Here is a 10,159-nt window from a genome sequence, read left to right as displayed (position 1 = left end):
CCACTGCATGAACGATTGGTACAAAATTCCTTGCAGGTGTTTAGCGGATACCACGCTTCTCAAAAGACTGAAAAAAAATAGCATAGCGAATGCCTATATACTACCCAATAATTTAAATACTGTAATGGGTATCAATCAAGTTTACTTGCAGCCATTAGCCAATGAGTATTTTGGAAAGGCTCCAAATGGCCGCCTTTCTAGCTTGCGCTGTGACTGTGCTACGCCTTCCACGCAGGAATGGCGTGTTTATTTTATTTTTGCATGGTCCTGTACATCAAGTTTCCGATAGTCTTGATATTTTTGCTGAAAAGCCCCAGTTCCTATACAGTTTGTGCCGACTCAGACTACAAATTTTTGCCAATTTTTTCGCTTTATGGTAGTATTATATTTTGCAGTCGTTATTCCGTATGAAAAAATAGGACTGCGTGGTTACACACTGAGTACGTGAGAAAACGAGCTATGATTCGAGATATAGGTCATAGTGTCCTGCAATTCTCTGAAAAAAAAATAATACCGGCCTAATTAACTGATGGCATACACAGAACTGCTGAAAGATAGAGGACAGATTTTGTTAGAAAAACTAGCCACCCTGTTTACAAGGTGTCTCCTGACGGGAAGAGTGCCATAGTCTTGGAAGAATGCTAAGATGATCTTGATACATAAGAAAGGCGATGACAAGGACTTGAAGAATTACAGGCCGATCAGCTTGCTCTCTGTAGTACACAAGCTATTTACAAAGGTAATTGCTAACAGAGTAAAGAAAACATTAGAATTCAATCAACCAAAGAAACAAGCAGGATTTCGAACGGGCTACTCAACAATCGACCACATTCATACTATCAATCAAGTAATATAGAAATGCTCAGAATATAACCAACCACTATACATAGACTTCATAGATTACGAGAAGGTGTTTGATTCAGTAGAAATATCAGCCGTCATTCAGACACTGCGGAATCAGGGTGTCGATGAAGCATATTTATTTATTTATTTACAGATACTGCTAATCCCATTTGGGATTTTAGCAGGAAGGGCATTTCATAGAATGTGAACAATAAAAAGAAAGAAAAAAAAACAAATCATTTGGGCTTTCAAGTTATAACACATACATACACGAGGGGAATACATGTTGAGAGCTAGGCACTTTTTAGCACAGGGTAATTGTTTGAAAAGGATTGAACAGTAAAGGCGTAACATAATTTGCATCGTACCTAGTGTGACGAGCATGACAAACAAGTCCCGCAGTATATAGAATAAAACAACAATCAATGTTCATGCTCGTACCTATGACAACCTGACAACAACTACCTTCTTTATTGATTTAACAAAAACACAAAATTCGTACAGAACACGAGTAATTCAGAGAGTCTGCAATGTAGACGGGCTATTCGTTGTCGCCTTGTAAATGCTCCTTTACTGCCGCGGTAAAATTATCCAGTGAAGTACAGTGAAGTATAGAAGGTGTCAGCCGGTTCCATTCCTTTATTGCCAATGGGAAGAATGAATATTCAAATTAATCTGTGTGAAATGAGCACTCGTCAAGCATTTCAGAATGTGTGTGACGTGTCAGTCTTGTTTGTGCAATAGAAATGTATTTGGATGTATTAATCTTTATCTCTCCATGTATCAGTTGGTACATGAACCGTAGTCGTGCTAATTTGGCTCGGTTTTGAAGAGTTAGGATTCCAGCTTTTTTAATAAGTTCAGTGGGTGAGTCAGAAAATCGATACCTATTGTATATAAACCTAATTGCTTTCCTCTGAATTCCTTCTAACTTGTTAATTTTGGTGACAGAAAATGGGAACCAGACAATATTGGCGAATTCTAACACATGTCTGATGAACGTTTTGTATGCAATTAGTTTTGTTTCTGCAGGAGCTAATCGAAGGCGTCGTCTAAGGAACATCAAGCGCCGTAACGCAGCTGAGGTTACTATGGATATGTGGGAGTCCCCCCTGAGATCCTGGGTTATTGTTAGGCCGAGGTATTTATGTTCGTAAACTCGTAGCAGGGGAATGTTATTAATGATGTAGGGGAAAGTAGACCTGTTTTTTTTTTCTAGTTATTGTCAGAAGAGCGGATTTTTTGGCGTTAATTGTCATTTGCCGATCATCGCACCATTTTGACACGGTTTCTAGGGCATTGTTTAGCGCTATATGATCTTCGTGGGAGTTAATTTCATTGTACAGTATGCAATCATCGGCGAAAAGCTTTACGGTAACAGGAATATTCAGCGGTAAGTCATTAATAAATAAAAGAAACAGCAAAGGTGCTTGGACGCTGCCTTGAGGTACTCCGGAAGTTACTGCTGCTATAGAGGAAGTTTCATTATTTATCTCGACGTACTGTGTCCTATCAGATAGGTAATTTTTATTCCAGCAAACAATCGAGCAATTTCCTATAGCTGACTGAAGTTTCTTAATTAATTTTTTGTGTGAGACACGATCGAAAGCTTTTAAAATGTCTAATAGGATGAGGTCTACTTGTTTATGGTTATCAATGTTCGAAGACAAGTCGTGTATCAGTTCAGCTAGCTGAGTTGCTGTCGATAGCCCTCCACGAAACCCATGTTGGGAAGGTGACAAAAAGCGTTTTTGCTCGAGGTAAGTCGTCAAATGTTTAAGAATTATGTGTTCCAAAATTTTGCATACTGTGCATGTTAAAGATATTGCTCTGTAGTTTGATTCATCATTTGTGTTATCGCATTTAGGTATCGGGATTATTTTTGCCTTCTTCCATTCTTTTGGGACAGTACCTGCCAGGTGGGATTTGTGGAAGATGACATATAAATACTTTGCTATCCATTCGGCATACCTTCTTAGGAATTGGTTTGGAATCTTGTCAGGGCCAGGGCTTTTTTTTATGTCAAGACTTAGCAAGAGGTTGAGTACGCCTGCTTCAGTTACAGAGACTGGTTCAAGGTGATTTTCGTGACATGAGTCAACATGGGGTAGTTTACCATCATCGATAGTGAAAACAGATGTAAAGTACGTGTTTAAGGACTCTGCTGTTGTGCGGTTTGTTCCCGTGATCGGTTTGTCAGTACGTTTTTTAGGGTTACCATAATCTTAGAAATTTTTGGTGCGTTTAGAATAAAGCTCGATAGAACGTTTTTAAAATAGTGACATTTCGCCATCTTAATTTTAGATTTCATTTCAACTATGGCAGTGCAAAGTGAATTCCTAATAGGATTAGGTTTATGCTTTAGCGATTTCCTAAGTCTTTTAACCCTGCGTTTGGCATGAATAACGTCTCGCGGTATCCATGGGTTATGCTTATTAGTTCTTTTTGTTTTTACTGGTACGTAATTGTGAAGGCAGTGTAGTACAATGTTTTTAAGTAATTGCCACACTGTATCTATATCGGTGGAGGGATGACCCGAATCATTTACGAATGTCTCTAATTGAAAGGAAAAATAATCAAATATATTTGTATCATCAGCGTTTGCGAAGTCCGCTAATGTGGTCCGTGATACTGAATCAGTTTTACTTCTTTGAATGTGGGAGATACATAGAACTAGTTTGTGGTCTGATATACCGGTCATTATTTCAATTTTAGAGTCATGTGTTGGAAAATGGTCGCTTGTAAAAATCAGGTCAAGTATGTTTGATTTCATTCCTTGAACACGTGTTGGCTCTTTCACGATCTGTCTGAGGTTAAAAGACAACATTAAATCAAAAAGTATTTCCGAGCATGCGCATTGGAATCGTAATGTTTCCCAGTTAATAGTCGGGAGATTGAAATCTCCCAACAAGATAACCCTTGCACCAGCAACATGTCGTTGAATGTAGCCATGCAGGGCTTGCAAGCTATCTGTTCCGGAATTGGGGCTTAGATAAACACATCCTACAATAACGTTACGTGAACCAAACATCAGTTTACAGAATATTGCCTCTACATCGAAAGCTTCAGGCATAACAGTGTAAGGTATTTTTTTGTTAATAAGGATGGCCACGCCTCCTCCACGTGTTGCTCTATCTTTCCGTACGATAACATAGCCGGGCGGTGTAATTTCAAAATTCATAACGTGCTGTGTGAGCGATGTTTCGGTTATTGCTAAGAAGTCGAGTTTCATGCAAAGCAGTAACGATTCAACAGCCTCGGATTTATTTAGAATGCTTCGTGCGTTCACATTGGCAAAGACTATGGTTTGGCGGGTTGATTTGGGTACCGAAATTGCAGTGACGGTGCTTCGACTCGCTGCTTTTTTTTTTCAATTGAAGAAGCACTCGAGTTGTTACTTGCAGCAACTTTGTCTTTTTTTGCATCGTCCCGTTGGTACCAGACATTGTTTATTCGTAGTTTATCAAAGACTAGTGAAACTTTGTCCCCTGATTCTTTGTTAGTCTTTGCACAGTTCCACAAGTTTCTTCTTATGTCTCGTACCCGCACCGATAAATCTTCGCTAACCGATAAGTCTGTTCTTTTTAACTTGTGGCAGCATTTGAACACTCACGTTTTGTCTCGAAAGTCGAGCAGCTTAAAAATTATGGGCCTAGTTTTATTTGTGGCTGGCTTCCCTAGTCTGTGTATTCGTTCAATACCGACACCATCAATGTCGAGCTTCTCTTTAAACACTGTTTCAGTAACAGCCTCTTCTATGGTGGAATTATCCTCATTTTGGTTTTCAGGTATTCCGCATATTATTAAGTTGCACCTCCATGAACAGTTTTATAAATCGTCTACCTTCAGTTCGAGGGCAGACACAACTTCCTGTAAATGTGCAACTTGGTCAACACAGCTCGAAATTTTCGTGGCCAAAACATCAAGATTTTCTAGTTTTTTGTCAATTGAAGTCAATCTATCTTCTTTAATTTCCTTGATGTCGCCAGCAATCAGTTCTAACTTTTGTAGCAGCTCGTCCGTTTTGGGTCCGGGGTTGGTTTCGACATCGCCAGCTAGCAATAGTAGTTCGGTAAGGCACGACGCTAGTTCATAAACACATGAGCACAGAAACCTTTGGCACGGCAGCACAATAATGCAGGGGTTATCGGAACGGAAGCATTTACAGTAATGTAGTCTCACCTGCATGAAAAATACGAAGGGATTATCCACCCGCATGCCAAGAGTGCTGCCGTGCCCTTTGCTGCGCAGAGGATCGTGTATGGCCTTTATACTTTGCAGAGCGGGCACCGCCAGGGCGCCACATGTTTTCGCGCCGCCGCAGAATGTCTCCGACGACGAGTGGTAGTGACGATTCCAGTTGCTATCCAGGATCGGGGGCGTGGGACACAATATGGGGCCTGCGCTGTTGACCATGATCGTCGCCTCTGCTTGATGCTGTTCTGCGTTGCTCCTTGCCGGTATCAGCAGCAAGGCAACGATTAGCTGCATGAAAAATACGAAGGGATTATCCACCCGCATGCCAAGAGTGCTGCCGTGCCCTTTGCTGCGCAGAGGATCGTGGATGGCCTTTATACTTTGCAGAGTGGGCACCGCCAGGGCGCCACATGTTTTCGCGCCGCCGCAGAATGTCTCCGACGACAAGTGGTAGTGACGATTCCAGTTGCTATCCAGGATCGGGGGCGTGGGACACAATATGGGGCCTGCGCCGTTGACCATGATCGTCGCCTCTGCTTGATGCTGTTCTGCGTTGCTCCTTGGCGGTATCAGCAGCAAGGCAAAGATTAGCTGCATGAAAAATACGAAGGGATTATCCACCCGCATGCCAAGAGTGCTGCCGTGCCCTTTATGTATATAAACATCCTGGAAGAAATCTACAGGGGATCAACTGCTACCATAGTGCTTCATAAAGAAAGCAACAGAATACCAATCAAGAAGAGTGTAAGGCAGGGGGACAATTTTTCCAATGCTATTTACCGCGTACTTACAGGAGGTTTTCAGAAGCCTAGAATGGGAACAGTTAGGGATAAGAGTTAATTGAGAGTACCTTAGTAACCTACGCTTCGCCGATGGCATTGCATTGCTGAGTAACTCAGGGGACGAATTGCAACTCATGATTACGGAGTTAGACAAGGAGAGCAGAAAGGTGTGTCTTAAAATTAATCTGCAGAAAACGAAAGTAATGTACAACAACCTCGGAAAAGAGCAGCGCTTCGAGATAGGTAATTGCGCACTTCAAGTTGTAAAAGACTATGTCTACTTAGGGCAGGTAATAACCGCGGAGCCTAACCACGAGACTGAAGTAACTAGAAGAATAAGAATTCGGTGGAGCACATTTGGCAAGCACTCTCAAATTATGACAGGTAGATTACCACTATCCCTCAAGAGGAAGGTATATAACATCTGTATCTTGCCGGTACTTAGCTACGGATCAGAAACCTGGAGACTTACAAAGAGGGTTCAGCTTAAATTGAGCACGACGCAGCGAGCAATGGAAAAAAAATGGTAGGTGTAACCTTAAGAGACAAGAAGAAAGGAGAGTGGATTAGGGAACAAACGGGGGTTAAGAATATCATAGCTGAAATCAAGAAGAGTAATTGGACATGGGCCGGGCATGTAGCGCGTAGACAGGATAACCGCTGGTCATTAAGGGTAACTAACTGGGTTCCCAGAGAAAGCAAACGGGTTAGGGGGAGACAGAAGGTTAGGTGGGCAGATGAGATTAAGAAGTTTGTGTGTATAAATTGGCAGCAGCAAGCACAGGACCGGGTTAACTGGCGGAACATGGGAGAGGCTTTGTCCTGCTGTGGACGTAGTCAGGCTCATAATGATGATGATGATGATGATACGCAGAACCAGTCAAAGCCCTGACACTGAAAAAAGTTCTCAAAACACTCCAAGACCATCTTGTTTGAGGCAGGTATCTTCACCGTAACCGAAGATTGTACAGCGCCTCGTTTATGCTCAAGGCATACTTGGCCGAAATGGGCTCGGGCGGGCTGAAGCATGATGTTTCCGTTTCAAGAAAATTGGCCTGTACAGGGCAATGTGGTAAGCTTTTCACAATTCACGAACTGATTTGTTTTGTCTTCTACCCAGTATCTTAGCCTAAGAAATATCGGCTCACGCCTGCATTTTCGGCAGTGGGTTGAAAATCGGGCACCATCTGCTTTCTTCAGATTTTGCACATGCTTTCTTAACCTGTCAATGAGCCATTTGTCCATTTGCCGCTGCATTATTGTACGTCCTTCTCTAAGACGTACACTACTACTTGTGCAAGAAGTACACGGTAAACGAAACTAAACCCAGCTGAGAGGTTTCGAGGGCTGGTGCTCTCGCCCTGCGCCGGTGGCCTTACTCAAACCGGAATGTACCTCGACATACACATTCCTTTTCCACAGTTTTCCTCCGATGGGCGATGATGAAAGAAAAATGGTGCAAGTTCCCTGATTATGCTGCGGTGGTTGCTCCACAAAAATCCGGCACATCCCTTATGCTCTGGTACGCTGATTCTCCGGCGCATCGCTATGCATCTTTAATTGGCTGCTGGAAGGATGACGTACGGAGCATCTCTGAGTGGCGCATCGCTAGGCGCCTTTAATTGTAGGCTGAGAGGATGACGTATGTGGACTCACCGAGCGGCCATCGCCTAAAAAGAACAAGGTGCATACCAAGCCAGTACAGTGTGCCTTCGGCAGCGTTGCGGAAAACGAAATAGGTCTGTGTTACTTCTGAACATCACTAGTGACTTTAGGATTCGTTGAAAGCTGTCACCGAGAAAAGGAAATTGTGAAAAGTTTAGTCGAGGGACGGTACAATGCAGTAAACGACATATCGTAATCTCATGGGAGGTTAATGATCCGGCGGTTCCTGATGCGGCGCAAAACTGGTGAGTCAGCTGTTCTTGAATTATCCGTGTTATTCTTGTCCAGCAGTGCTATGATTGGGAAATCTTGTGTCGATAACCAAACACGTTATCGAGAATAGGCTAGTTTACTGGGTTGGCAGTGAAGTGAGTGAAAATTCAGTTCATGCATTGTTTGGACGAAGACAACTTCGGTAATTATAATGACGGCACAGTAATATTTGGAGCGGCAATTGGCACTTCGTAGATCTGATTTAGTAAAAAACGTCATAGTTCTTGGTTGATTCAACAAAAAGGTAATAATTGTTATGAGTAAATATAACTGGTTAAAAAATCTGTATGATCTGTTCAGTAAACATAATTGATTAGTTTTGTTTGATATTCATATTAATAAACTCCTGGTCGAGATCTATCACTACGTAAAAATTATTTTGATCTGTCGTATAAACTGAGAAAAACATGAATCAATCAATAAAAAAATCAATCAATTGATAAATCAATCAATCATTGAATCAGTGAAGGGAGAATTTTATTGCAATATTTCAGTAAAGAAATTACGTACAGAAATATTTGGACCCATAATCTGATCGGCTAGGGAGGGGCCCAATACAAAAAGGTTGTAAGAAAAGATGAATAACAGCAGTATTTTGAAAAAAGTGAACAATTATGAAAGCATCATACTTCCACAACCTAGTGATATCCAAGGGAAAAAAAGAAACAATGGTCACATATACAGCAAACACACATGAAAACCGTTATAAGAATGTCTATAAGAATGACTCAAATGAGCATATTTCTTAATAAAGTGAGCGATTGAGCTGGAGAAACGTGTTTGTTATATACTTTTAGATCGCATACACATTCTCATAACGGCGAAAATAAACTTGTTGTACCAGTGGTATCGGAGCAATTAATCTAGAAACATGGCTCACTTTTTAAAGGACGTGGTGCTGCCCCTTGTTGAACACGCTTGTGTTACACATTGCTTTGCGTGCGTATAGCCAAGCGGTGGCGTAGGATGACAGCATACAATAACAGCTCCACGCCCTTCATTCCTGTCCCTTTCAGCACACTCGTTTTGTCGCCACCTCTGTTTTTCACTGGCTGTATTCTTTGCGCGATCCTTCGTTGGTGTAAGAGTGCACCGGCTAAACCCTATATATGTGCTACTTTCTCTCTTATATGTCCTTGTTTTTCCTTCTCCTCATCATCACTTCCCTTTTCCGCCTCTTTGCCATACATGTCTGTGCTACACATAGTAGCTATCCTTCACGTGGTCTCATCTCTGCTCGGACATGCCATGACGCGACAGTAGTCTCACCAAATTAATAAAGCTATGCGAGACGAAGACAGCGTACGACATCCCGGGTGTCCACAGTGTTTCCCACTTACGGGAGGATGCTATGTCCTTTCATTTGTCCTTTTAAATGCGAAGCATTTCTTAGTGAACTTCGGCGACTTTGAGCGTATCTATCTATCTATCTATCTATCTATCTATCTATCTATCTATCTATCTATCTATCTATCTATGTATCTATCTATCTATCTATCTATCTATCTATCTATCTATCTATCTATCTATCTATCTATCTATCTATCTATCTATCTATCTATCTATCTATCTATCTATCTAGCCGCTTACGGCTTTAGCTCTCGTGGCCGTTTCGATAATGCTATCATTACCAAACTTGGTATGGCGAACATATTTCACTAGTCATGGCATGAAAATCTTGAAATGTATGTCATGAATGTCATCATTTACATTTCATAGTCCTGCAGCTTTTGCGTTGGTTTCATTCACTTGGCATATTGCGAAACTGGTATGGTATGGCATGATTGCATGGCGAATACAAGCGACAGACCCTAACATGAAATTCATTACATGCGTGTCATGTATGAACATGACTACATGCCACGCTCATGATGCGCTCGCAGCCATCTCACTAGCGTCGCATATACCAAATTGGTATTAAGCGACATGAATAGATGATGAAGGTATAATACTGGTGAAAACATGATAAACATGAGATGCGTGTCATGTAACAACATGACCATATGCTACGCTCATGATGCGCTCGTGTCCGTTTCGCTAGCTTTACATGTACCAAACTCGGTATTACGTGACGCGAATGGACGACAAAGGTAATTGACACATCCAAACACATCTGCCTATTTTTTGTATGTTGTGCATTCCGGAAGGTAATATTTTGGTGGATGTGATGTACGGCCTCTAATGTATTTTGTAAATTTCCGCTAATTAAACGCAAGTAATTTGACTAATAAATTGAAAATGTCGAGCTCACTTATTTGGTAATTGTGCTCTGTATTTTTCACTAATATGAATATACAAGCGTACGAATTGACTGATAGACACAAAGGCTCTACACGTGCCCACCAGAGTAGTGAAACTAAAACAAAAGACAGAGTGGCTGCTAAAAAGCACTTCTTTTG

Source organism: Rhipicephalus microplus, chromosome 8 (genome assembly GCF_043290135.1).
Source record: "Rhipicephalus microplus isolate Deutch F79 chromosome 8, USDA_Rmic, whole genome shotgun sequence".
In the NCBI taxonomy this organism is placed as follows: domain Eukaryota; kingdom Metazoa; phylum Arthropoda; class Arachnida; order Ixodida; family Ixodidae; genus Rhipicephalus; species Rhipicephalus microplus.
This window is presented reverse-complemented; position numbering follows the sequence as displayed.